Source organism: Dermochelys coriacea, chromosome 25 (assembly GCF_009764565.3).
Source record: "Dermochelys coriacea isolate rDerCor1 chromosome 25, rDerCor1.pri.v4, whole genome shotgun sequence".
Lineage (NCBI taxonomy): Eukaryota > Metazoa > Chordata > Testudines > Dermochelyidae > Dermochelys > Dermochelys coriacea.
The window spans coordinates 9,201,105-9,228,153 of NC_050092.1; the positions used below are offsets into that span (position 1 = coordinate 9,201,105).

General features: G+C 48.4%; 1 protein-coding gene and 1 pseudogene across 27 annotated transcripts in view; one reads left to right on the forward strand and one right to left on the reverse strand.

Moving 5' to 3' along the window:
* The window catches only part of PTPRS (protein tyrosine phosphatase receptor type S), a 251,694-nt gene extending 240,952 nt beyond the window's left edge, over positions 1 to 10,742 (reverse strand). For 16 of the 27 annotated variants that reach the window (XM_038383790.2, XM_043502572.1, XM_043502578.1 and 13 more), the window contains exon 1: positions 10,523 to 10,726. The gene's annotated coding sequence lies outside the window, so the exon portion shown is untranslated. Of the gene's footprint in view, positions 1 to 10,522 lie in introns of all 27 variants that reach the window. The other 11 variants (XM_038383793.2, XM_043502582.1, XM_038383800.2 and 8 more) reach the window with 5 other exon arrangements.
* An 11,592-nt stretch (positions 10,743 to 22,334) lies between these two features.
* On the forward strand, positions 22,335 to 22,544 carry LOC119848541 (annotated as a pseudogene).
* The last annotated feature ends 4,505 nt before the right edge of the window (positions 22,545 to 27,049 follow it).

Sequence of the window (27,049 nt, forward strand, 5' to 3'; positions counted from 1 at the left end):
TGTGACTGTTCTATAAAGAGGATTTTTCACATGCAATCTGGCCTGCTCCGTCTCCTTCCCAGGACATTTAACTGGAGTCTGTTAGCAAAGCAAAGCAGAGGTATTATTTCAATTCGAGGCGCCCATTACTCCACTAGAAAAGTGGATGCCTTTCCCCTTGTGAAATACGGGACCTCGCTGCATACAGGAAGAAGGCAAGTGCCCGCAAACTCATTGGTTAATCAATCAATCTGGCAGGGAACAATTAACAGTTTCCAATAATCAATTAGGCAGGAGCAGCAATTCTTTCCCATCCAGCAATTGATCTGAAATATGGCCCCTTTTGTAATTACCGCCAGTTGGGTGTGCTTCAGAACAGTGCACGGCCAGCTAATGGCTGCAGGCTTGGCAGCCCACTCTGGATGCACCGAGAATCAGGCTGGGGGCGTGTCGTTGCTCACGAGTCACACCCTGACCCCAAGCCAGGCCTTATATTTCGACAGCAAAGGGAGACACGAATGCAGGGGACTGGCATTCAGCCTCCTGTTTAGGATCAAGGCACTCCTGGAAGCCAGGCAAACCATAGCAGTACTTTGTACTTCTCTCTGGCCTGCATCCGAGGATCTTGAAGCCTTTCACAAGTGTAAGGTCAGCTTCCCAGTACCTCATGGGTAAATACGTTACACCCATTTTACATACGAGGAAAGCAGAGGCAGGGGGTAAACCAAGCAATATGCCCACGGTCACGCAGTAAGTCAACAGGCAGGTTGTGATTAAAACCAGAGCTCACGACTCCTGGTTCTGTGCTTTCGCCACCAGACCGCATACGACAGGCGCATATGACAGCAGTACATGCAAAACACCGGATGTTGCCTGCAAACAAATAGCTCTGCGATGCATCCTGCTCTTTGGGATGCAGGACTTCAGAGAACAAGGATTCTCCTTCTCGACCCTACTACTTCATGAGCGACCTCTCAGCAGGGAGCAAGATGCACTGTCCTAGGCCCAGAAACACCTAGAAGTAGTTTTGGTCCAAGCAGGCAATGACCAATTGCTTCCCACAACCACACTGCAGACAGGCTGCAAGAAAATCAATCATTTCAGCCCCAAGCACAAAACAATCCTCCCTTTGGGGTCGATGCAGCCTGCATGGGGTTCACAAGAAGGTAATCAGAATGACCCCTTTCTATAAAGTCTTCTTGATCCCTCCCTCCCTCCCTGAGCCAGCACCTCTCCAAACGCTGAGCACTGGAATCCACTGTACTCGGAGGACATCCAGAATCTGAACATGGGAAGGAAAAGGTGGACACCCACTTTTTCTGCCTTCATCCCCCTTCCAGGCAATAAGGCTGGGGAGGAGGGATGCCATTGGAGCACTGAGGTAGAAGGAAAGAGAATGGAAAAATATCTTCTCTACCCCCTCGACATGCGCATACCTGCCCCCCACTCAAGAGAGGGCCCAGGAAAAGGAGAGAAGCGGCTGGCCGGTATGGTCCCACCCAGCGCAGAGAGAAGCGATAGCGAGTCATGCCAAACGCAGATGAAGGATGGTTATGATGCTAAGCTAGGACTTGAGACCTAGGCTAGATTCCCAGCTCCGCCACAGACTTCCTGGGTGACTGTGGGAATGTCACTTAAGTTTCTGCCTGTCCCCTGTAACGTGGGGCTAATAGCACTGCCCCACCTCACAGGGATGCTAGCATTAAAGACTGCAAGGTACTCGATACTACACACAGAAGCATATTAAGTAGAGCAGATACAAGAGGACATCACCCAATAAGGGCACTTGCCCAAAGATGTGGGTCTGTGACGAGATGGGAAAGCAAGCAAGGGGGTGGGAAGTGGAAAAGCTGAAGGAGGCAGGCTGGGATGGGGTAGCGCTCCCCACAGGAGATGGAACACACTGCTGGTTGGCATTGCTCCGAGCGGAAAGGCTCCCCTGCCTCCCAGGCGTTTGCAGCCAGAGGTTTTTTCACATCCTACACCGATGTTCTTGCCTGCAAAAGTGCTGAACCCAGGAGGCTCCTCCTCCAGGGGCCCATCCTTGGTGATTCAGAACAGCCACTCATTTCCCAGAGCCTTCCGCCTCCCCATCAGTCCAGGGGGACCAGAGACCTCCTGTCTTTAAAGTCACTAAGTCCACAGCTCTCCCCCATAGGCTTAGCGACCCCAGCATCTGCTTCTCACACAGTCTCAGTCTCTTGGTGATGGGGAGGGAAATGGAATTAAACACACAAGCTTATACTTGTGGCCAGTAATTTCTTTAGTGCCTGCCAGCTCAAAGAATCCAGAGCACATGCCTACAGAAGCACTGAAATGCAGCCACCTCGCTGGTGGAGCGCAGTAATTATGCACAGCAAAGAGAAAAGGAGAGAAAGGAAGAAAGGGAGAGTCTGGCCAACGACACCTGGGCCTTGGCACCTTTAGCATCCAAGCAGGTCAGAGCTCAGTTTGTCGAGGGCTTAGCTGAAGGAGCAGACGTGTACAAGCCACTGAATTCCACCTCCTGCTCAGACCAAGCTCCTTCCACTCACAGCAAGCACACGTGGGATCTGAGGTGCGACACAGTTCTGCACCGTGAGTCACTGGTTAATTTGCTCCCTATGAGAAATGAAAAATTGACTGGTTTTACAGTTTTCCCCTGAAGTTCCTGAAACACGGTTCAAGAGCACTGAATGAAAAAACAAGAGAATCCCGTTAACTCTGTCTCCAGAGCATTTTGCTTTGTGTGGCTTCTAGGCAACTGTTCCACAGCTGCTGCAGCGTTAGATTGATTGGCTACCTGATGTTCAGTCCCATTCTTGATGGTGACCCGCAGCTTGTATCAGCCACTATCCCCCCAAGACATTCCATATTCATCTGCCTCCCAGCACAGCAACCAGCATCACGCCAGGGGGAGCAGCAGCTGTCCCACCACGACACACCCAGAGTTCCATGTTCCGGCCCGGTGACACACACAGAATCCACCTCTTAACTGATCAAGATCGTGTATTTCATTCAGAAATCAAACTCCTCCCCACCCCTTCAGCATCTTCTCCAGATTAAAGAGCATTTTACCACCCCCATCCCGTCAGCAGCGCTTCACTGGAGGTCTCCTACACAACCATCAAGCCACGTGGCTTTTGCAAACAGGGGTGGACTATATTCCAATTTGACGTGACTCAGTGTTTAAGATTCAAACCCCGCCCATGCAAATCCAAACGCTGTGCCTGGTACCATCTCCTCGGAAAGATGAAGTTGCCATGTCAATGGGGTTTTTTGGGGTCAGACTCTGCAGGGGGCACATCACCCTCAGGGTAAAGGGATGGGCACGCCGTCACCAAGACATTGGAGGTACTTTTCACAGCCATCCCCTGCTTGTCTTGCAAACGGGTCAGGCTGGAGCTGGGCTTGCCCACTGCTTCAGCTGAGTGCAAATTAAAAAGCGCGCACACACACACGATGGGTAGAAAGAGAAATGGCATTGGGAAGCTCCATCAATAATTTCAGACATAGGGGACACAACACGAAGATGCTGCCTTTTATCATTCCCCTTTGGAAAAGTTTTTTTTGGGGGATGGGGGTTTGGAAAGCACACAGTGTTCGTTTCTGTTCAGCTAGCCAGCAGGCTGCACTCCTCTGACAACCCCACTTCCCTGGAGAGCTCAGCTTCCCCAGGGAAAGAGAGGGGAACCCAGCTGCATCTCTTAGCAAGAGCAAGCAGCCAGAAGCCGGGGGAGGAGGGTACGCAAGCTTTTAGCGCCCAGCGTTAGGCAAGCAGCAGTTGCAAGTCTGTCAGAAGTCAGATGCAACCGCTTTAAACCAAGGGGGAAGGATTCAGCTGTGGATGGAAAATGTAAACCGCCCATGCTGCAAACATGGCGGGGGGGGGGGGGGGGGAGGAGGCAGGGAAGGACACAGAACCAGGATCAGAAGCCAGACAGTGCAGGCAGCATCTCTGCACGGTTTTCATCAACCCTTTGCCTTTTAGAGATGCTTGCCCCGATTCTCTTAGCATTTGTTCCTAGTTCCTCATCGCCCTTGGAACAAAGCACGGCTGCATGTTAATGTTTTATACTATTATTCTAACAGCAATGCCAAAGACTAAAAGCAAGAGCATTTTCTTGCAGAGCAGGAGAAGCTACACTCCCTGAATACTTGGATAGCTCTGCAAAAATAAAAAAAAAATCCTAATAAAAAAAATCCAAGCCAAACACACAGACTCCACATCCTAATATTTTCAATTGGTTTTGATTGATTCTGTAAATTGTGCTTTAATGCAGTCAGGAGAAAATTGCTCCAAGCTGAAAACATTAAAGAATTGTCAATTATCCCCCAAACACGTTCGGTTTACTTCTCTTCAGCTTTAGTATGTTCCTCCACTCTGCATTGGTAAGACACAGGCATCACAGATGTAACAATAGGCTTCAGGGATCCAAGAGTCAACACGACTTACATTTCCCCCCCACCCCAGTAAACCAGAGGTTTTGTGCAGTCCTGTCTTCTGGGACTGGGGCAGAGCCAATTCCCCTCCAAACCGAGACAGCAGAAGTACCACTAAAAGCAGACCCATAATTTCACTTTGTCCTTCTCATCCAAGGATCAGAGCACTTCAGAAACGTCGACTGATTGTCAGCACTCCCTCTTAGCCATGGCAGCATCACTCGGATACACCCACTTTACAGATCTGGTGCAAGGCAGAAGCAACTTGCCCAAAATCACACCGGGAGTCAGCGGCAGAGCCCAGGAGTCCAGAGGCTAATGAGACAACTGAGCCTCCCAGAATGAGGCTGTCATTAAGGAAGGGAACCAAATATGAGGGTTTGGCTGACAGTTAATATGCAGCACAGAGGTAACAGAAGATCTAGTCACTCATCAACTGCTACTGCTCCCACTCATAGCCCCCAGACTTTTCTTGGAAAGAAGAGATTCTCCAATATATACCGTACCTTCCATCTCACACCCAGCTGCTCCACCACACAAGAAGCCACAAACACAACAGAAACCAGCACATTCTCTCAACAGCGTTTAGTTTCAATTCCAAGAAAAAGGGATGAAGCACGTCGATGGATGAGCTCTCAGCACTCCCCTTTCCCACCAACACTTACAGACAGAAAAGCACGTACACTCACTACACCAATACACGCCTGAGGTCCCAGCCCGGTAAAAACCCTGCACTGGCAGGATCCAGAATGGCCATGAATTGGGATGTGGCATTAGCTCAAAAGTCATGGCTGGGAGCAGCGAGTGGCATCTTTGCGGCTCAGAAAGCTTGGTGGGCCAATTACCTTCCACCCCCTCACCCACACTGCCCCCAAAAAGTCGATTTCCTTAAAGATCGGGGTTTCTTCAGCCCCAGAACTACGCAGAATGTATCAATACAACAGACTGACAAGGGATAACGTAGTGGGCAAACAACCTCACACAAAGGAATAAAAGATCTTGAGCACGAGGGATATGGGGGTTCCCTTAAAGAGAAGAAGCTACCCTAATACTCTCTTCCCCTCCTCCCCATAGCCAGTCACCGTCACATGCAAAAAGCAAGACAACACACCTGAGAGCCATCCTTCTGTGCGGAACTGACAGAGAAGAGGATGTTTTTTAATCCATCAGCATTTCCAGTTGAACACCACAGACCAATGCCGTTGGCAGAGTAGGTACTACCGGAGGCAGGCCTGGAGACCTTATCCTGTGATAAATCCATTTGGTTCTGACAATATTCTACCACTCAAACCCCTCAAACACTACAGATAGTTTTACTCATCACCTGGCTGCATCCAGCAGCTTCCCCCACCCGGCCACCCCACGCACCTAAAAACAAAGGGGAACCACTGAAGTGCCAATTTACATGCAGTGCATTGCTGATGGAGAGTGAGGGGGGTAGGGGAAGTCTCTTAAGTCTTCAAGACAAGAAGTTAAAGAGGAATTGGCTCTGCTGTCTGTCAGTCAGCTGCAAGAGGAGCAACCTGAAACGTTACAAATTGGCGTCCAAGGGTGAAGAAGAAGTTAGTTTTCAAACTAAGTGAGGCGGGAAGAAGGGTGGAACCATCTCCCCACAATGACGCAATGATTTCTCTGTGATGCTGCGGAGTTGAGATCATGGCATCTCTCTACGTAGTGCCTCACTTTCCTAGGCGGTTTCTCAATCCTCTCCATCCCCTTTCTCCACATTGCACCTAATTATGCCAATCCTCCATAAGATTAGAGCACCATTAGACACAGCAGGTAGAAATCCTATTACCAAGGGTGTGGGGGCAGCTTCAGACTACAATTCTGGAACTTGGCTCTGAGAGATTGCAATTGTCATCAGTTGCCTGTCTCCCTCCATCATGGTATTTCACCCACCCCTCCTTTGGAGAGGAACAGTTGCACTACTGTTGGTATCGGAAACCCAGATAATAAGTGATACTGTAAAATCCAGGTTTTGTAACCTGGGCTTCTGGCATCTCTATAACTCTGAGCTTTTGTTGATTTTATTTTGTTAGATCCTACCTTGCAGGTGGCTGTAATCCTACAAGAATGTCACCCGTTGCACTTACTTGCTTCGGATTTGTGTGTATGTGCACACACACAAAGCGCACCATACCTTTTTAAATGGACCATATGCAAATGCCTGTGACACTTTTCTGACTCCCAGTTTGACCGTAGACTCTCTTTATTCACAGTCATATGAAATCTCAAATAGCTTTGCAGTGAGCAAGCACAGACACAAAGCATCACACACCTGTTAAACAGGAATATAAAAAGAGCCTGGATTCCCAGAACCCATTAATAACCCCCTTGGCTGAAGCAGCAAGTGCCTAACAGGGGAAAGAATTGACCGTTTGCCTCATTTTTCCCTCAAAAGGGCTGCCCAAATCAATCAGGTGTTTTAACAGTGTATGGCTAAAGCTGGAGGCCTCTCCCAGGGATGCTGGTGTCACACCCAATTTCCGTGAGATTAAAACGCACAATTCAAAAGCCACACACGCAGGTCTCTCAGATCCAGAACGGAAATATGAATGCAGCTTGGATAAAACGGACTATTTAGTAGAATATATACGGTAATCAAAGACCAGCTGCCCCCCTCTTCCCCCCAACACTACAAAGGTCTAGCAATCACATCGACTCAGCGCCAGGGAAATCCAGGATTCCAGTCGAAGGCTGGCTACACAGAAAGCCAGCCTGAATGAACCAACTTGCCGGCAGAGGCTTTTCAGACCCTATATACAGGTGCAGCAGCAGGTAAAATACACCAGGCAAACAGCAGGCTGTTTCTCCGATTGAAGGAGAGAAGGAGAGAACGCGGATCTCCTAGAGAGTCAGCCTAGAGGGAGGGGTCAGTGGGAAGCAGATTAAGCTCTCTTATTCAGGGCTGAAGATAACCAAATCCCAATTTGGGAAGATAGGGTCCCTCTCAGCATGTGCCATGTCCCATTTCCTGTTCAGTTAAGCCATGCCAAATAAATACATAAAACCCAAACCACAGAGAAATTAAGAAGTGCAACTCAAGAAACCACAGGTGTCGTTTAACGATGAACCAAACAGCAAGAACAAACGGAATAAAAAAAAAGCCAGAGCAAGAGGCACAGCTACCAAGCTGAACGGAGACCCAGAACGCCCCCTTGGGAACAATGCAATCAATCCAAACACACCCAGACACACAGTGAACACAGGCAGGAGCAGTTTTCAGGAAAGCTGGAGGGAGGGATCCATGTTCCCACCCCCCACCCTTGGGCAGAGCCGTATGGTGATTTAGGGGGTGGCCACACAAGGTAACTAAAAAGATAACAGGACAGATGGTGTCTGTTTCCACCAAGCCTGCCGATAAGAGACGATACAATTAGGGAGGGTCCTACAAGTCACACGGAGCTGCGATGAGCAAGGATGAGCGAGAGCAACCGTTCCAAACAAGCAGAGGAAATGAGGCTCTTTGGACGCTGCTTACAGCGGTAAAAGGCAGGGGACACACAGCAGCAGCCCTTCTGTTAAAAGATGAACAAGATACTTGGTTACACATCAAGAGTTTCCGCTTTTCAAAACGTTTACTGCTCCAGCCCCAAGTTAAGCAGCGTCTACACTAAAGTGAGATGTCGGGGTTATTTCTGCATCTCTTATGTGATTCGTTCCCTTTTCCTGCACACGGCTAAGCCATTTGGGGCTCATAAAGGTATTTCAGAGGAACAATTCCCCCTCCTTTTGAAATACACCAGATATCACGTATTAAACTACCCATTGGGGAGGAATATCACCCCAAGATCTCCTCTAAGAAGGGATTTTTCACACCCCCGCTGCAAGTGCCTGGGCACGTACCATGATTTTTTGAAGCCACCTTCTGATCAGCAAAATGGACAGGCCATTTACAATGCCTCTGGGGAGTGGAGAAATGGAGACCAGGCTTGGTGTCTACGTGACGGAAAGGAAAGCTGTGATCTGTGGCAGCGACGATACATGCTTGGGCGGGGGTAGAAAAATCACATAGGGGAAAGAGACCTACTTGTGCACAGGATGGCATGAGCTACATGATGCCACAACAGGACCCACAAGCAGTGGTGGCACTAGGTGTAAGCAGACGAAGCAATTGCTTAGGGCCCCAAGCAGCTCAAGGAAGCCCCAATTTAGTATTACCCCCAAAATACTGTTCCTCTCTTTTAACGCAGACTAAAGAAGAGTATTTCCATGTGCTGGGTTGTTATATTTTTTAGTTCATGGAAATAATGCAATTAATATTTTTAGGGGGCAGGTGAAAGATAAAAGGGATCAGGACCCGCAAAATATTCCTGTTTAAAGTCTCCAGTGGGTTAACATCACCTCTGCCCATAAGGCACAGCCTGCAAGGAGATGTGGGGAACAATGTGACACAACAAGCCAGGGTGCACCACAAGGGTGCAGGCCTGCGGAGTAGAGGCAGGCCACACGCATGCCATAAGAGGCATGAGACATGGGAAAGGCATCACCATGTGGCAACACGTCAACACAACCAGAGCACAGCGGGCAATGGAGCTAACGAGGCAGCAGGTGAGTTGAGCAGGATTTTTGGTGCCCAGGGGAAGAGGCGCTGAGTCAACAGAAGGGGGCAGGATGCCCACAGGCTGGGGAGCAAAGCCAGGCACTGGAGGCTGTGCGTGGAAGCTGGAACATGGGGGACAAGCTGGGCTATGCACATCGTGGCTGGAGAAGGGATGTTTCTGGAGAGTGGGAGGCTGCTTCGCTGTGCGGAAAGGGAGGACAGCGGGGCAGCAGGGAGGGAGGAGAAGCACTGGGGGGATCCTCAGGACTGGTGGGGTGTGGGGAGGCGAGGAGGGGTTTCCCTCCTGGGACCTATCCACAGACCTCAGGCATTGCAACCTCTCCCAGCAGCATTGCCTGTAGCAGTCAGGGCACTGGGAGGAGCTCCTTGCCAGCAGCCTCCTCCCTGGTACCCAAGTGCAACGCCTGCCAAGGATACAGCTCCCCACCCCCGCCAGCGCAATGGCCGGTTGCGCCAGCGGCGCATCTTCAGCGCCCAGCTCAGCGCAAGCCCGGAGCCAGCCTCCTCCGCCGCCACGGCCGGGTCCCAGCGGAGCTTCCCCTCTCCCGAATCCCTCGTGCAATGCTCAGGGCTCCCCGGCGGAGCTTCCCCTCTCCCGTCCCTTTGTATCCAGCGCTTGGCTGTCCCCAGCGTATCCTTCCCGAGCCTGCCAGAGCGAGCGCCGAGCGCTCCGGAACCTCCCCTGCCCGGTGCAATCCCCCCTGGACTCGGATGCACCCTGCCTCCAGCCGCGGTGAGCCCCTCCCCAGCGCTTTCCTGCGTCCTATCTGGAGTGAACCCCCCGATGCTTGAGCGCGATTTTCCTGTCTCCTCAGTACAGCCTCACCCCAACCTGCCTCCTGCCCAGCACATCTACCCTCCCCCTCTCCCAGCGCAATTCTCACCTCCACCCACTGCAATCTGACCCGAGTTCAATTCCCCCACTCCCCATATCTCCAGAGCTCGGGCGCTGCCTGACCCTGTCCCCAACGAAGCCCCACCCCAATTCTCCATTGCAACCTGCCCTCCCCCTAAACTCCCGATGCTCCGCTACAACCTCCCCACTTCTGCTCCATTGCTTCCTCTCCCCCCGCAATGCACCCTGCCCTGCTGCTCCAATCCACCCTGGCCCAACACCCGCTCAGGGCTCCATTGCAATCTGCCCCCCCATGTAATCCCCCTCTCCTGCTCCATTGCAACCTCCCCACACCCCAGTCTGCCCCCCATGCAACCCCCTGTCCTGCTCCATTGCAATCCCCCTGCTGCTCCAATGCAACCTCCCCACGCCTCTAAGGCTCCATTGCAACCCCCCCCAGTGCACCCCCTCCTCCTGCTCCATTGCAACCTCCCCACGCCGCTAAGGCTCCATTGCAACCCCCCCAGTGCACCCCCTCCTCCTGCTCTATTGCAACCTCCCCACGCCCCTAAGGCTCCATTGCAAACCCCTCCCAGTGCACCCCTCCTCCTCCTGCTGCTGCTGCTGCTGCTGCTGCTGCTGCTCCACTGCAACTCCCGCCGCTCCCGTGCAACCTGCCCCACACCCCCCAAGGCTCCAGCGCATCCCCCACCCCTTACCTGGCGGCTGGGCTGCCCGCTCACATCCTCGCCCGCCGTCCGGCCGGAGGAGGCGCATTAATCCCGGGCAGCCCCCTCCTCCCCCGGACCCGCTCGGCTCCCGGCTGAGGATGCTGCGCGGAGGAGGGGGCGCGCGGGGGACACTGCGGCTCCAGCTCCCTCCCGGGCTCCAGCCACTCTCACAGGTGATGTCATTCCCCGAGCCTCCGCCGCCTGACGTCACCGGGGGGCGGGGCCCAAAGGCGGGGGCGGGCGAGGGGGCGGGGCGGCCAACGTCACCGCGGAGGCGAGGGAAGCCGGCGCCGCGAGGCCGGCCAATGGGAGGGCGGCGCCGCCGTCACGCGGGCCGGGCGGGAGGCGGGGGCGGGAGGGGGAGATTTAAAGGGCGAGGCGGACGCGGCGCACGTGGGCGCGGGAGCACGTGGCGCGAGGGGGGATTCGAAGGAGGGGCGGGGCTGGGAGGGCCGGGGAAGAGACCTCATGGTGCAAAGAGGATTTAAAGGGACGGGGGCACATTGCGGGAGGGGGATTTTAAAGGCAGAGGGTGGGGCCCCCTGCTGCAGGCGGGTGCGGTTAAAGAGCAGGGGGGAGGAGGCGAGAAGGAAGTTTTTCAAGGCGGGGGGGGGTTTGATCCCGGATCAAAGGGGGGGGAGGAAGAGCCAGGACAGGGGGCAAAGGCCGGGGGAGGGGGTTAAAGCCAGGGAGAGCACCTGGTGTGAATAAGGCAGTTCACTGGCGGAGGGCCACAGTGGGTCCAGCCTGTTGGCCAAGCTTGTGGTCCTGCAGCAGCGGCCTGCACGCCCTCATTTGCAAGGGAGATTGCCTGACTTCAGCTTTGGCTTTGACCCAGGGTTGTAGTATTGCTTTTAATTGATCACACATAGGTAACCTGCACAAGATCATCTACTAATAGCTAACTCCCTGTCTGCTCCTCACCCTTGTGCGGAAAGACAGCTCATACCCTAAGCATCACTTACATCCCCTTTAACCCCTGCAGGGACTTAAGAGCTACATAGACCTTATGCTAGCTCTCCACAGAGGGGTGAATTTCACTCAAAGAAAATAATGAGGGAGCCAACACAAAACCACAACCCAGGATAGTCACTTTGATCTGGAGGTATTTCCCCTCATGTGCCTTTCAATGAGGCGTTTCAGAATTCTCATCATAGAAGATCAGGGTTGGAAGGGACCTCAGGAGGTCATCTACTCCCACCCCCTGCTCAAAGCAGGACCAATCCCCAACTAAATCAATCACCATCATTATTATTTTTTTAATCTCCCGTATTCATATAGTCACATATTGACAGAGCCCTCGGTGCCCATTGCAGGTTTTGAAGTCCTGCCAGAGATGCCAGCTGTCAGGAAAACAAAAAACACTGCAGTTCAAGGCTTCCAATCCCATAATTGCATCCCCATGTTCATATTTATTTTCATCAAACGCAACACGGGGATGGCTTATTGAGAGCTCTACAGATGCACTCATCATCCACTTTCCTGAGGGTGCTGAGGTCTGGGCAAAGGGACTTTGGTTACTTAATCACAGAATCATTAGAAGCAGAGGCAGAAACGACCTGCTAATTCCTCTAGGCCATCCCTCAGCCAATGTGGGATTGTTTGCTGCAGTATATTTTGTACCCTGGCTGGCTGGCTTGACATCTGTCACCATCAGTGCAAAGACTAAAACATTTATGTCCTTCTGGCATGTCAGCACTTTTGTGACCAGATCTAGATTTTCTATTTCAGGGAGTATCTGGATTCTCCCCATTTATATTGCCATCTTGTTGGGAGATGATGCGGGCAATATACGTACCTAGACAGAGACAACAGATAGATAGGGAGCCCATCACGTTTCCATAAAATGAAGCAAATGCTACCACCATCGTATTTAAAGTCTCGAACCTGCAGACAAACTCCAGTGCAAGCAAGAGGAGGTTTAGCACAGGGGCATGTAAAGTTAAGTGCTTGGTGTAGCCCTCTGTAATGAAAGTTAAGTCTCAAGCCCCTTAAATGTAACCTTTGGGAAGCAAATAAAAGCATTATCGTCATTCCTGTTACTCATGGAGTGCTATGTGTATATGCACTGTGTATACATGAAAAGAAAAGTGCTACCTACAGGCGGCCCTGGTTCTGTATTAGGCCTCTGTTATCACATATACTCACCACCAGCATATCCCTTTGTGTCAGGACGCAGCATTGCAGGGGTTCTTCCTCTAGTGCCCCCTTCACATCCTACTTCCACAATGGTCCACTGTTTCCATGGCCTCACCCTTCAGCCAGGTCAGCGCTCAATGCCCATTCCAGCATTACCAGAAGGCAAATTAAATCTGAAATGAAAATAGCCTCAGGCTTTAAAGTTCATAGTACAGACAGTCATCCATCACAGAGGTCCAAGGCCAATGTTGTCAAAGTTAAGCCCCTAACTGAGCCACAATACTTGGATTAGGGCTAGGAGAGCCTTCCTTCCATGCCCTGGCTTTACCCAGAACTGACCCCTAAGAGAAACAGCCAGTCTGACCTGCTGGGCTCTGATTGGCTTCCACCTGCTCCTGGCTCTTCTAGCTGCCAGAGGACCAACTCTCGCTGATTTTGCCTGCAGCTGATTATGGGAAAGGGAAGCCTCTCTAGGCAACCCCTGGAGGTCTGTCCTTGCCAGTCTTTCCTTCCAGAAGGACACCTTCTTAGGGAAGGGTGTGTCAAGGCAGTGGTGGGGCCTCTGGCAGTGGGCAGCAAATGTCTGCTACACCCAATCATAGCCCTCAATTCAGTAAAGCATTTTAGGCAAGTCCATCCTTATTCTCCAAAGCACATGCTTAACTTTAAGTAGATGCTTAAGAAGCAGTCCGTGCTTTGCTCAACAGGGGTTGACTGCTGAATTGGGGACATTTTGAGACCCTGAGGTGCACTTGCCAAGTTACAGCTGCCTAGTAGGGAGAGTGAGGTTTGGAATGAGTGTGTAGCGAAGCACTTTGTTAGTGCTGAGGAGGATGCTAAGCCCACATCTCTCCAGGCATGTCCATTTTCCATCCGCACGTTGCCCCCTTAGAACCTTTCACTTGTGTGTGTGTAAGGGAGTGCCCCTGAGTCTTACATTTCCATTCAGTGTGGAGGCTATTACTAGTGTTCAGCCTTATTTCTACTCACCCTTTGCCTCCACTCACAACCATGCTGGAGCACATCTGCCTTGCACACCAATGCTGTGACTTAAAGCCAAAATGGAAAGGACCTGTCAATCAGTGCTCGTCAGAAAAATCAGGGCTGAATCTGACTTAATCTGGTGAAGCGCCATTGGTTTCAGTGGAGAGACTATGATTTACACCAATGAAAGGAGAATCCTGCCGAAGAGTGGTCAGGGGCAGCATTATGGATCTCTGAGGACTGTGTGTGTCCTCTAGGCTGGCTCTCGGCACCCTCTGCATTAGTTCATTTGTGCCCTTACTGGTTGGAAACAGGGGCACTAGTACCAAGACCCTGAGGCATTTTCATTTTATCACCTGAGGAACCCTGTCATAAAGATGCAACCTGCCACGCTTCAGCAAAAGAGAAGAATATTGATCACTGAATGGCTCAATTTCCCAAACTGGAGAAGTAATGAAGAGAAAACACTTTAACACAGAAGCACATCTTGAAAAGAAGGAGCCCCCGCCCTCCCCTGTTTTATTATGAAGCCTGTGTTTAGTTAGTTCTGAAAATACTGAAGAATCAATAGCACCTGGAAGGGACAGCAGAAGGACTGAGGCAGCAATCATGCTGAGAAGGGTTGCAAAAATAGGAGTGGATGCTAACTTTATAGGGTTCCAGGTCAGACAGACAGTTAGGGATATGATCATAAAATCACCTGGCATGTAGAAGCATTGGTCAAGATTTTCCAAGATGACTAGTGATTTGGGTAGTTCAGTTTTTAGGTGCACAACTGGAAACCCCTTCAATTGACCTGATTTTCAGAAAGTGCTCAGCACCTAACCTCTGAAAATAAAGCCTCTTTAAGTTATCTCAATTTGGGCACCCATAAATGGAGACATCCTAAATCACTAGTCTCTTCTGAACATTCTGGCCATCACTCCTGTTTTGAGGTGTAAAGTTTCTCACTTGATTTTGACAATTCCTAGTCCTAGCATAGTAGTAGCCAACAGGCCATTACTGGTGCTGTTTGAACCTCAATGCACCTTGGATAATGTTTGGTTTTAAATATTTGTATTTTATTAAAATAGAGTGAGAAGAGTTTAGGGAACAGGGAGCCTCACTCTCAAAGAGGTGGTTCATGTAGAACCATAAGAGCTCCTCCCACTCATTATAGATCTAGGTTACACACACACACCACAATGACAACAACCTACTTTAAAATAACACTATTCAAGCTGCAAAGCCAAGCACTCAAAAGCTAGGGAATACCAGAATTAAGGTTGCCTGTGCAACCTTAATTTGGGCCCCTTGTGCATATACATTATGATTTTCCTCTACCTTTCCAAACCACTATACATCTTTATGGGAAACATTTCCACTAAGGATTTTGAGTCCTGATCCTCCTTTCACTTACATTCATTTTACCCAAGTGTAGCTTCACTGACTTAACTGGAGTTCCTCTTATTTGCACTATATAAGTGAATCAGACCCTTGACTTTTAATTTTTGAAGGAGATAAAAGTACTTCCTGTCTTCCAGAACCTCTCGAACACAGCCCTTAGAAGGTTCAGCATACTGAATGGCTCCTGCTTCATTGCACAACATTTTGCTCTTTTGAGAAAAAGCAGGGAACTCTTGTCAGAAGAGTAAATATTACACTGTAAAGCATCTGTTGCTCTCTGAACTTTTGCTTGATCCTGATGTGGGCATCTAGGATACTGACCAAATGTCAGTCCATATATGAGTTTTAATTGCTTCAGTGAAAACCAACAGGAAAATATTATTATTTAGCTCCTCAGCAGGTTGGGCAATATGTGAGAGATAAACAGAGCCACTCCACCATAGCATAACGAGATCAAATCCCAACAGCCATACTCAGCTTTATTTTGTTCTTACTCAGAGCTTACTGCTTGGTCCCAGTTAGGTAATTGACTTGGGGTGATGGAGTAGGGAATGGGGAGTATTGACCTGGTAATGTTGCGGGGGAGTTTTACTGGTACTGGCCGCATTGGTGCTGGATGGTGGTGGGATATCAGCCTGTGACTTCCCTTGAGGGATGATACCTGAGCACGTAACCTGAGCCCAGGAGGGGGTCAAGACCAGGTGACACCTTCTACCCAGGAAGCTGGACAAAGGCTGGAGGAGGAGCCGGGGGGGGGGGGGTATGGCTAGGTGAGACGGCTGAAGGGGGTTTTCAGTTGGGAGCTGGCTGGGGAAATGGAGGGAGGCCAAACCGGGGTCTGGGCTCCCTACCCCCCCAAGATGGACCGGACTGAGGGGTCCTGTTTCCTGTATCTACAAGCTCTGTTTTGGACTGTGTTCCTGTCGTCTAATAAACCTTCTGTTTTACTGGCTGGCTGAGAGTCACAGTGAATCGCAGGAAGTGGGGGGTGCAGGGCCCTGACTCCCCCACACTTTGTGACACTTGGGTGACACTTAAGAACATACAAATCGTTCCACCAACTAAGAACGCCACCACTTAAGAACATGATTCAGTTTGACTGCCTACCTGTCATCTTGCCATAACCCTCCCTAGCTTGTGGGCTCTATTAGGCAGAAATTCTGTTTTTCCCAGACTTAAAGTGCCTGGAACCAGAGGCCTGATCCCTTAATGAATTATTACTGTTATTATTCATTCATTTCTATTGCAGTAGCAACTGAGAGCCTCAGTCATGGACCAGAACCCCCTGTGCTAGGTGATGTACAAACACAGAACAAAGAGAAATTCCTCCCTTCAAACAGCTTAACATCTAAGTCCAAGTTTACATGCAGTTTACATAACAGTATAACTATGTTGGATAGGACTGTGATTTTTTCTTAACATAACTATACCAGGATGATCCCTAGTGTGGAATCAATTAAACTAGTATAAAGCTGCCTAATACTCATGGGGATTATTCCCCTTCCCTATCAGAACTATCTATGCTGTTATAAGCACATTTATACCAGTATAAGTGCATCCGCACTGGCAGGGTTGTATGTACCACTTTAATTCTACTGCTATAGTTAAAATGGTACAACATCAGTGTTTAGACATGCCCTGAGTATAAGACAAGAGATAACAGGTGGATGCAGACAGACAGAGGAGGGAGCACAAGGAAACAATGAGATAATATTGGTCAGCAAGACAGGCAGCAATCTCAGCACACCAGCTGCCTAGCCACTGTCAAGAGTTGTCAAGAATAAGGCTCCCTAGGCAGTACTATAATAAAAATTATAAATGATCATCATAATATTTGGGATCAATTCCAAGGCCTTTACTCAGTGTTTACTCATTGATTAACTCGGGTGAAAATTTCCACTGACTTCGATGCAAAATCACCTGAGTGAAAATAAAATCCCCCATTTCAGAAACTGTGTCCATCCAGGTGCAGGTTGGGTCAATGCCTGATTTTAAGACTCTATAATGATAAATCCAGCATCTCAGTCCTTATTTATCAAAGGGCTGGAGGAGAGTTTTAGCAAGAGCATTTCTGATGGTCTCTTTTCACCTGCCAACTTCACTAGATAGTTCTCCATCCATGAGATCATATGTTGATTATTCTCCTCCAAACAGATCATATGCAACAAAAATACAACTAATTGCCAGGGCAGCAGCCCTAGATTCAGAATACATTGCCACTTCAATGCCATCCATTGCCATATAGATATAGATATAGATATCTTTTGTGCAGTCAAGAGGTTGCCATTGCTACAGCCTTGAAAAAAAATTGTGGGTGTTGAATCTGCTCTGGGTTTCTCAACAGAAGAAATACAAACACACATCAAAGCTGTCAGCGAGTGTGGAGGGACTGATATGATTAATAAGCTAGGTAGGCATGTTTACCTTGAAGCACCGGCTTGCTTTATTTCAGCTCCAAAGAGGTACTAGCACTGCACAGTACTTATAATTGCGTGAGGAACTTTATAAATATGTTTTTAACTTAAACGTTCTTATCTCTGAGGATATGGAAATAGATTAGGAGCATTAGAGGTGTAAGGATGTGTGTCTGAACTTAGATACCCTGGGTTCAACTAATTGTTGCACCGCACAAGTATAGTCGTACATATTACTGGCTGAAACATTTCTAACTCAACATTTGTTTGCTGGCAAATGCCAAATTGTCAAAACGGACACTGATTTTGGGAAAGGGTCAATTTTGACAAATCTCCCAGTTAAAAGAGTTTGGATTTGTTTTAATTGTCAAAATGGGATGTTTTGACATTTTAAACATGAAAATGTTAGTTTTTCAACTACAAAACAACTTTGTTTCAAAAAAAAAAAAGTAGTTAATTTATACTACAAATAAGGTTAATATATTTTTAAAAGGCCAAAATCAAAACAAATTGTTTCATCATATCTAAATGAATCATTTTGATTTATTTGATCCAAAACATTTTGGGGATTATCCATTCACAAAAATGTTCAAGAGTTTGACTTTTCATCCTGCTTTGGGGCAGGAAAGTTTTTCGCTATCTCAAAAATTCTCACAGGTCAGGAAAACCATTTCTAAAACCAGTTCTAGTCACATTTCAGTGCCAGTCAGAATGGTGCATTTTGCCCTGAAATATATAACTCAGAAAGGTGCAGGGCAATGGAGCATCAGCCCTGCCAAATCGTAAAGTCCTTATTGAGAGGGGGAAAACCCTAAGTGATTGAGTACAATGTACTAGCATGGTGGATGAGTGACTCTGCCCTCTCGTGGCTGGCATACAGAGCAGCTAAGGGACCTGCTTCTGCAAACTCTTAAGTTCTTTCTTCATTCAGGTGGTAGAGGGGTGCGCGCTTGGCGATGAAGGAGTGGGGATTTAAAGCCAGCTCTCCATGTGGGTGATTGTGATTTATATAGTGATTGGGTCAGATTCTTCATTGACCTATATTTGTGTGGTCAGTTACACCCGTGTAAGATGCTACAGGGTAGTATGTTGCACTCCCTTTGCAGTGGTGTAATTGACCACACAAGGACCCAGGCAACAGAGAACCTGGTCCATTGTGTCTCTTGTTTGTGTGACAAATTCATGCTTGCAATCACCCAATCACCATCAGGCTGAATAACTGATCCAACAGAAGTTGCAAGTTCCCAGCATCTCTCAGGATTTGGTCCAAAGGTAGGTTTGTCTGAGAAATGACTGGCTAGGGACTTTTGCCCATCATAACTGGCACTTGGCTTCAGTACTGGCTTCAGTTTGATACAGTAGAGACATTATCTTGTATGCAGAAGACAGTAACTTCCTAGCTTCTCCCCAATGGTGATGGAAGAAGCAGAATGGCGAGCTTTTCTGAATATGGCTCAAAACTTTCCGAGGAGAGGGTTTGTGTGTAGAACCTAACTCAGGCTGTGGTGGATGGAGCCCAACCCACCAGCAGGGCTCCAAAGCCCCTTTTACAGCTGCTATTCCAAGCTGCTGCTCCAGGATCCAGTCCCTGGGACGGATGAGTGGCTGCAACCCAGGTGCACCCTGTATGCAAGGTTTCAGAGTAGCAGCCGTGTTAGTCTGTATTCGCAAAAAGAAAAGGAGTACTTGTGGCACCTTAGAGACTAACAAATTTATTTGAGCATAAGCTTTGTGAGTTACAGCTCACTTCATTGGATTGCATTCCTGTATGCAAGGAGTCAGTGGCCAAGTAATCACGGACCCAGTGTCCAAATCCCCTGCCTGTCACTGAATTGCCCCTTCCCAAGTTAATTTATGCAAAGGTGATGCAGTGTTCTCCCGAGGGCAGGGTATAAGATCCTGCGGTGCTTGCTCCACAGCCTCTCACCTTCTCTGCACTGGAAACTGCCCAGTTCTGCTCTTCCATAGACCCTACATCCAGAGGCGAATGCCACTTCTAATGCAGAATTCCATGCTGGGATCTGCACAGCCTCTCCCTAATCCCTATAACCTGGCATGCTCTTATGCATTAGTGCCTGTTGCAAAATGGGGCTGGCTTATTTTGTTCCAGTCCCTAATAGCTGTCTTTGCTATATCTAGTTTCCTCACCCTCTGTCCAAGAGCCCTATCTTATTTCTTGAATTTGTTACATAGCCATTCAAAACTTTTTCATGTGGCAAACATTACTCTAGTTACTGTAACTCGTGCATCAGTGTTCTGGAGGGATGTATAATATTTTACAGTAATTTGCTCATTTGTCATGCAATCAAATCTTTTGATCAGACATAGGAGAAATAGAAATAGCAATTATTAACAATACCCATTTTGGTCTTGCTTGACCAGGTTTTTTGGGGGGGAGGGGAGTTAAAGGAGAAATTGATTCATTTACAATTCTATTCTCAAACATATTTTTAATTAGGAAGCTCAAATATCCTGATGCACTATATTCTTGAAGGAAAAGGAATTTGCCCTGGTGACCAATCAACACATCATTGTATACTTTGCAGCTGAAGGAGATGTGTGAAGGGAAATGTAAAGTAAATAGAGCTGGTAAAAGCTTGTACATAGATGAGTGGTATATTGCTGTTTAAAATCTTATTGGCCTAATTCTCTGGTGCCCTTCACCTGGTGCAAATCATTTTCGCTGGCACAACAGTGTGCAGCGTGGATGCAAAATGCAGGGCTGGTTGGAAATTTTCCACCATGATGCTTTTGCCTTTGAAAAATGCCGATTCGTCAAAAGTGAAACGTTTCCTGAAAACACATTCCACTGAATGCATCCGATGAAGTGAGCTGTAGCTCATGAAAGCTTATGCTTAAATAAATTTGTTAGTCTCTAAGGTGCCACAAGTACTCCTTTTCTTTTTGCGAATACAGACTAACACGGCTCTACTCTGAAACCTGTGACAACAATGCGTTTTGAAATGAAAATGGAAAGAAAGCGTTTCCACGAGGTTGAAACATTCAATTCCGACCTTTTTGGAATGGAATATTTCAATATTCAGTTTTGAAGTGGCTCTTCATTTTCATTTTTTTATGGTGCATTGAAACATAAAATGAAAAAAAGCCAAAATCACAACAAAACATTTCGGGTTTGTCAGAACGACATGTTTCAATCCGCGATGTCTTGCGGGTCCTCCAAAGTGAGACAAAACTGTTTACGGGGTGGTGGTGGGGTGTGTGTGTGTCAATCACATTGTGAAAATCAGCCAGGTGAAAATCACACCCTATATCTGCACCACACAGGTATCCCATTCTCAGTGAATTCCCTGAGTCCTGGCCCAACCTGCACTGGACTTGAGGTTAAAACTTGAAATGGATTCTCTAAGACAATCTCTTTGCTGGTTGAGCCAATGTCCTGGTCAGGAATACAGAAGGGAGGTCCCCAGGATATTACATATGAAAACCTAGCTCAGGAAAATGGAAGCGACAGGTACTTATATATTACAGTGATGGAATCGTATAAGGGAGTGGTTCTCAACCAGGGATCCGGGGCCGCCTGGGGGCCCATGAGCAGGTTTCAGGGGGTCCGCCAAAATAAACCAGAGAGCTGGGTCGGCATTAGACTCTCTGGGGTCTATGGCTGAAAGCTGAAGCCTGATCCCCACTGCTTCTTGGGGCTCCCTATGGTGTGGGGCCCTGGGCAATTACCCTGCTTGCTCCAACCTAATAATGCCAGTCCTGGCTTTTAATCTACCGGAGATGCAGAAAAACAGTTGTGGCACAGGTAGGTCTGTTGGATGGGCCTGTGGGAGGGGCCTGAGAACCCCTTGCTTTAGAATTTTGGTTCCTGGGTCCATGCTGAATCCTACATTGTTCTGAGCTTCCTTTCCCACCTGTTGTCATTGTAGCTATTAACCCATATGAGAACTACTGCAGAGAACCCAAGGGTGGGTAAAATATGCTTCTGTGCAAAGAGCCGTGAGTTGCATGCCCAGCAGATAATGGTGATCAGGATTTCATGGCGGGGGGTGGGGGAAGGGTGAAAATGAATTTTCAGCTTAATTCCATCTTTGGTATGTCTTGGGGCCAGGCAGATTGCTTCCCGTAGTTTTACATATGAAAAGCTTGAGTGTTGTCATTGCTGAGTTATGAAAAGGCATTGATCTGTCCTCTGTGATATTTGAATTCAGTTCTTAAATTAAAGCTAGGCAAAACAACACGTTAAAGAACAAGCATAGGGCCAGATCGATGGCACCTCGCCGCTCTGGAGTCAAAAGGGCGCGAGTCAATCCATAAATTCCTTGTCGAGCCTGGACTGTCCCCACGCCCTTGCAGGGGCAGCAGCTCTGCACAGAACTCCCACATCCTGGGGGAGTCACAGAGGCATGGACCTTCCTGCCAGCCCTGATGCCTCTGGCTCTCTGATGGTGCACAAGAGGTCCCAGCAACCCCATTTAAGGGGGGAGCGTGTTTCCCCAGCATGGATGGAGGTTGGAAAATGTTAATACATTTTAGGCTGCATTGACATTTTGGCTCTATTCTGTTGGGTGTGGGGGAGGGTGATGTGCCCCCCCTGCCCCCCACGTCCTCTCCAGCCACACATCCCAGATCCCCATACTCGGTGGAGGGTTCTTGGCAGAATCCAGATGTAGGGAACAGGCGCTGGAGGTTTAACATGGGACGGGGACGGGATTCAAGGAGGCAGCAGGGGGGAGCATGGCTCTCCATCTCTCTGACTTGGGTAAGCAGCGCTGTTCACAGCTCCCCCTCCTTAGCTGATGCAATCAGATCACCAGCTTCCTGTAAATCCAGGCAGAAAGGACGCTTTACTCGCTCTTCCAACTGCAGCCCCAAAATTGGGCCCCATGTGGAAGTTTTTTAAATTCCACCATTGCATTGTTCCTCTGCATGAGCACAGGGAGCCACAAGCAAGCTAAGATCCAAGTGTCGTCTCTGTTCTTATCTGTTTAATATCTGATATGTCCTTTATTTGAGGACTGTATATTAAATTGATTTTTGAAACAGGGGGCTGGAATAGGAGCTTGCTTTGTCCACCCCATGCATTGACCTTGTATTGCAGTGTCTCCAGGAACAAAAAACCAAAAAAACCCCAAAAAACAAAACATTTATCTGCACCGCTAATCCCTGGCCTGGGATCTTGTGGATCCCCATGATAATGCAGCATTCCTGGGACAGCTTCTCCATTCTCCTGTGTTGTGCTGTTGTTTATACCTGTCAAACGCAGGTGTAAAATGCTGCCAGATCAGGCATTTGACACCTATCTTGCAATCTGATTGCCCCAGTGGAAACAACAACAGGAGGCACAGAGACCAAACGCAAAATACAACAGGCAGGCAAATATCAGACTTAAAAATTAGGGTCTATTTCTCTGATCCAGAGCATTTACAACAAGGGGGTCTCACGTTTCATTGGGAATCTCTGGAACACTTGAAGGAAACTGAACATTTTGCTTTGTGCATTTTCCTGCATTGCAAATAATCCTGTATCATTTGTGGGGGAGGGTGTGGAGGTGGAGAGGACTAGTGTGTGTGTGTTTTCAACAGGTGACAATCTTGACATGCATCCGATGAAGTGAGCTGTAGTTCACGAAAGCTTGTGCTCAAATAAATTTGTTAGTCTCTAAGGTGCCACAAGTTCTCCTTTTCTTTTTGCGATTATTTTCCCTGTTATCTCTCCTGGCAGCTGTTGGATACATAGACATCATCCACATAGAATAGGCTTGTGGGGGGGGGGGGGAGAAGAGGAATAAGTGGGTTTTTAATTTATTTTTAATTATGGAACTTTAGGACCAATATTTTTAGCAGTGACCTTGTGATCGTGTGGTGTGTGTGTGTATGTCAGCTTTTGAGGGCCCAGCCAGAGAAGCGTTAAAATCACTCGTTACTTTTGAAAACTGGGTCAGATACCCAACTGGGGTAAATTGCCATACATTGACTCTCATGGATCTGTGCTGATTTGTACCAGCCAAGGACCTGGCCTAAGCCCTGTGTATGCATAATAAAGGGTTTGCTTGTGCTGTTGTCCCTATATCTCCTTCCTCTATGGTGCCTCAGTCTTGTTTTAGGCGACCAACCCTAAAGCCCCAGGGAATATTTTTCTAATAAGGATCTGATCTGGAGCCCTTTGAACTCAATGGTTAAATCAGGCCCTAAATTCCCATCATTGCTACTACTGGTTCACAAAAAGAAAAGGAGTACTTGTGGCACCTTAGATACTAACAAATTTATTTATGCTACTACTGGTTCAGCTGCACCAGTGTTAGTAGAGGTGGGATCCTAGTGTAGACAGGTCTCCGGCTCTTGCAGCCATTTCCATTCTCAGTTCCATCTCAGCCTGACTCTGAGTTGGGGAGCAGCAGTGGAGGGTGATAGCACAGGTAGAATCAGTGCTTGGTTTCTCCTAGGGGTGAATCCCCATCCTGGCACCAGCACACATCATAATACAAAGAAACACACTGTGCACCACCCTGTCTGAGAAAGGCAGAGAGGAGATGGCCTATCACACAAAACAGCTTTAAACAGAGGAGAAATAAGAGCAGGAAATTATATCTTTTAACCTTTCCTTCTCCGCCCCCCTTTGGAAAGCTGGTAAAGGAATAAATGCATCTAGAATCATGCTGATGGGGAAGGAGGGGGAGGGAAAGTTAATAGAGATTCTAATGAAAACAGCATCAGTGGAAATGATGGGAAATTGGAAGGCTGCAATCCAGCCGCCACCCAGAGCTGCATGAATGCAAAGGACACATTGATATTGACAAAGAAAAATTAAAACCGCTGCCATGTTCAAACAAACGGCTAATTCATGTTTAATGTGGCTGTGCGGAGCCCTCGAGGATACACTGCGAAGCACAACCCCGAGGCTGAAGCTCAAGGCAACTAGACCTGGACCTCTGTGTTATGTTTTGCCTCTTCCACTGAAAAGGGTCACTGCAGAACTTCTGTTGGGCTGTGGAAGGGAAACTCTCCAAGTAATCTCGGGCTTCGTGAAGCATTTTAGCTACCAGGATCGGACCCTTCTTTGAAAAATTCCCTAGACTTTAGAAGAAGACTGAGGCACAAAAGTGGAGGGAGATGGGGGGTAATTAGCAGTACAAGCAATCCCTGTTCTAGGGATCCAGACAGGCCTCAGGTCAGATGCTCAGCTGGTTTAGAGCCTTATAGCTCCAGCTTGCTCCTTCGGTGTCCTGGGCTGTTCAGCCAGCACTTTCATGCACATGCCACTGTTCGTATTGCGGCAGTACCTAGATTCCCCTTTGCACCTGGCCTAGAGAGAGTGAGAGTCTCTGCCCAGTTCACAGTCCAAATAGACAAGCCAGACCAAGGCAGGATCACTGCAACCCATTTTACAGATGGGAAACTGAGGCTCAGAGACTCAGGCCAAGATTTTCAAAGGTAACGAGTGATTTTGGATGCCCTGCCTTGAAAGGGCCTGCTTTTTAGAAGGGGCCTAGCACTGGCCCTGTGAAAATCAGCATCCTTGAAGGTGTTTTAAGGTAGGCACGCAAAACTGCTAGTCGCTTTTGAAAATCTTGGGCCAGGGTCACCTCTGGCAGAGCCTGAAATTGAACCCCACTTGCCTGGCTCCCAGTCCAGCCCAGCCTCAACCATGAGACCCTCTCTCCTCTCACAGTGAGTGCTGTGTTTGTTTTGTGGTGCATTGGACTGGCCTGTGCATTGAGTGTGAAAGCTTTCTGGGGCCCGGGATCATTTGCTTAGCATAGTTTGTCTGTTGTACCTGTGGCACTATCAAAATGCTAAGATGCAATATACACAGGTATGGAGGGCCAATGCAAAGACTTAAACCCCTGTAGCGAAGTTGTGTAGGATAGGTGGGAACAGAAGGCATGGCCACACAGGACTCTGCGTAGCTGAACAGAACTAGACAGCCGATACAGTGTGCGTCCTAATCCATAACGAGATCCATAGTCATACAAAATTCAGTGAAAAGGGGATTTCATTTGTTGCACAGAATAAAACAGAACATGAGAAGAATTGCCCCAATGTCATCTCTCCCTTTCTCTATCAATGGAGCACCTAATATACTGAATAGTTCTGTACGTGCAAAAAGCACTGAGTTGTAAAGTTCTGGTTTATATGGGCGGAGTCACAGATTTCCTAACCAGCTCAGCCTCATATAGATTCTAATGGTAAATCCACTCCTGCTAACTTGGGGCTACATCATCTGCTCAAGTGCTTGGTTGTGCAGGGGGGGTGATAAGAATGCAAATGCAAGCCAAAGCCCTGATCTTGTCAGCTGATTCCCAGGGCTAAACCCTGGCACCGGTACAGAGCCTCACTGAGGTCAATGGGACTCCATGGGGTTGCACCCTATGTGCCTTTCTTTCTGCCCATGCGATCAAGTTGCTAGACTGGTTACCAACCTGTGCATTAAGAGCTAGATCCAATGGCTACTGAAGTCAACGAGTGTCTCTCATTGACCTTACGAACACCAGATTAGGCTGAGAGTCTTTCAATAGCAAGAATAGCCTAAGTAACATCCCTCCCAGCAGCTGGTTGGAGCTGTGTCGCCAGATGGTTGGGAAGCAATAACTTTTCCTGGTATCGCCCTTTAGCAACTCCCTAGGAATTCCCAGGGGACATAATGCTGACCCCATGCCCTCCTCTGGAGTGCTGAATGTCTCCCTGATTTCAAGAGGAGCGGAGCAACTTGTAGGATCAGGAATAAGCCTGATCACAAAACTTTGCATTTGTGTTGTCCCCTCCATCTGCAGACCTCGGGGCACTGATGGAAAGGGGACAGTGCAACACAGCAGAAGTCTGGTACAGCAACTTAGCTCAAAGTGATGAAAGGCCGTGCTTCTCCCACAAAAATAACCCTGGAACTCACTGCTGCAAGATATTATTGAAGCCAGGCGCTTGGGAGGATTTAGAGAAAGGAATGGAGCTCTAAATGGCAAGTGATAACATCCACAGCTACATTAGACAGGGTGAAATATAAATGAAGGATATAAACCCTCTGGCTTCAGGGCAGAAGTCCATCAATAACAGGGTTAGGAAGAAACTTTCAACTCAGGATAGATTATTCCATAGTTGTCCACTGGGGAATAGGTTTCTTGCACCTTCCTCTCAAGCAATTGACACTGGGCACTGTCAGACACAGGGAGTGTCTGGGCTGCAATTAGAGGTGTGAGTGCAGCACCCAGAGAGAGATCATAGCGAGCTCGGGGATAACTAGCTTGAGTAACAATAGCAATGAAGCCTCAGTAGCACAGGTGGCAGCATGGGCTAGCTGCTTGGGCACATACCCTGGGTTCCAGGCAGATCTGTACAGTCAATGCCTCACTGTTATTGTGGCTTAAGCAAACTAGATTAAAGCTAACTTGGGTATGTCTACACATGCAGCCGTCACACCTCTGATGGCAGTGTGGACATACTCACTGGATACCAGTCTATGTGGGCTACTGATCTGATCCTGTCTGACAATAACAGCATTCCTCTGCCAGTAGGCTGCCCAGCTGGAATGGTCTCTCGGGGACTGGTTTGATTGTTTTGCTGGTGTGGAAATTCTTTTGATTGTCATGGTATTTTGACAGGTTTCAGAGTAGCAGCCATGTTAGTCTGTATTCGCA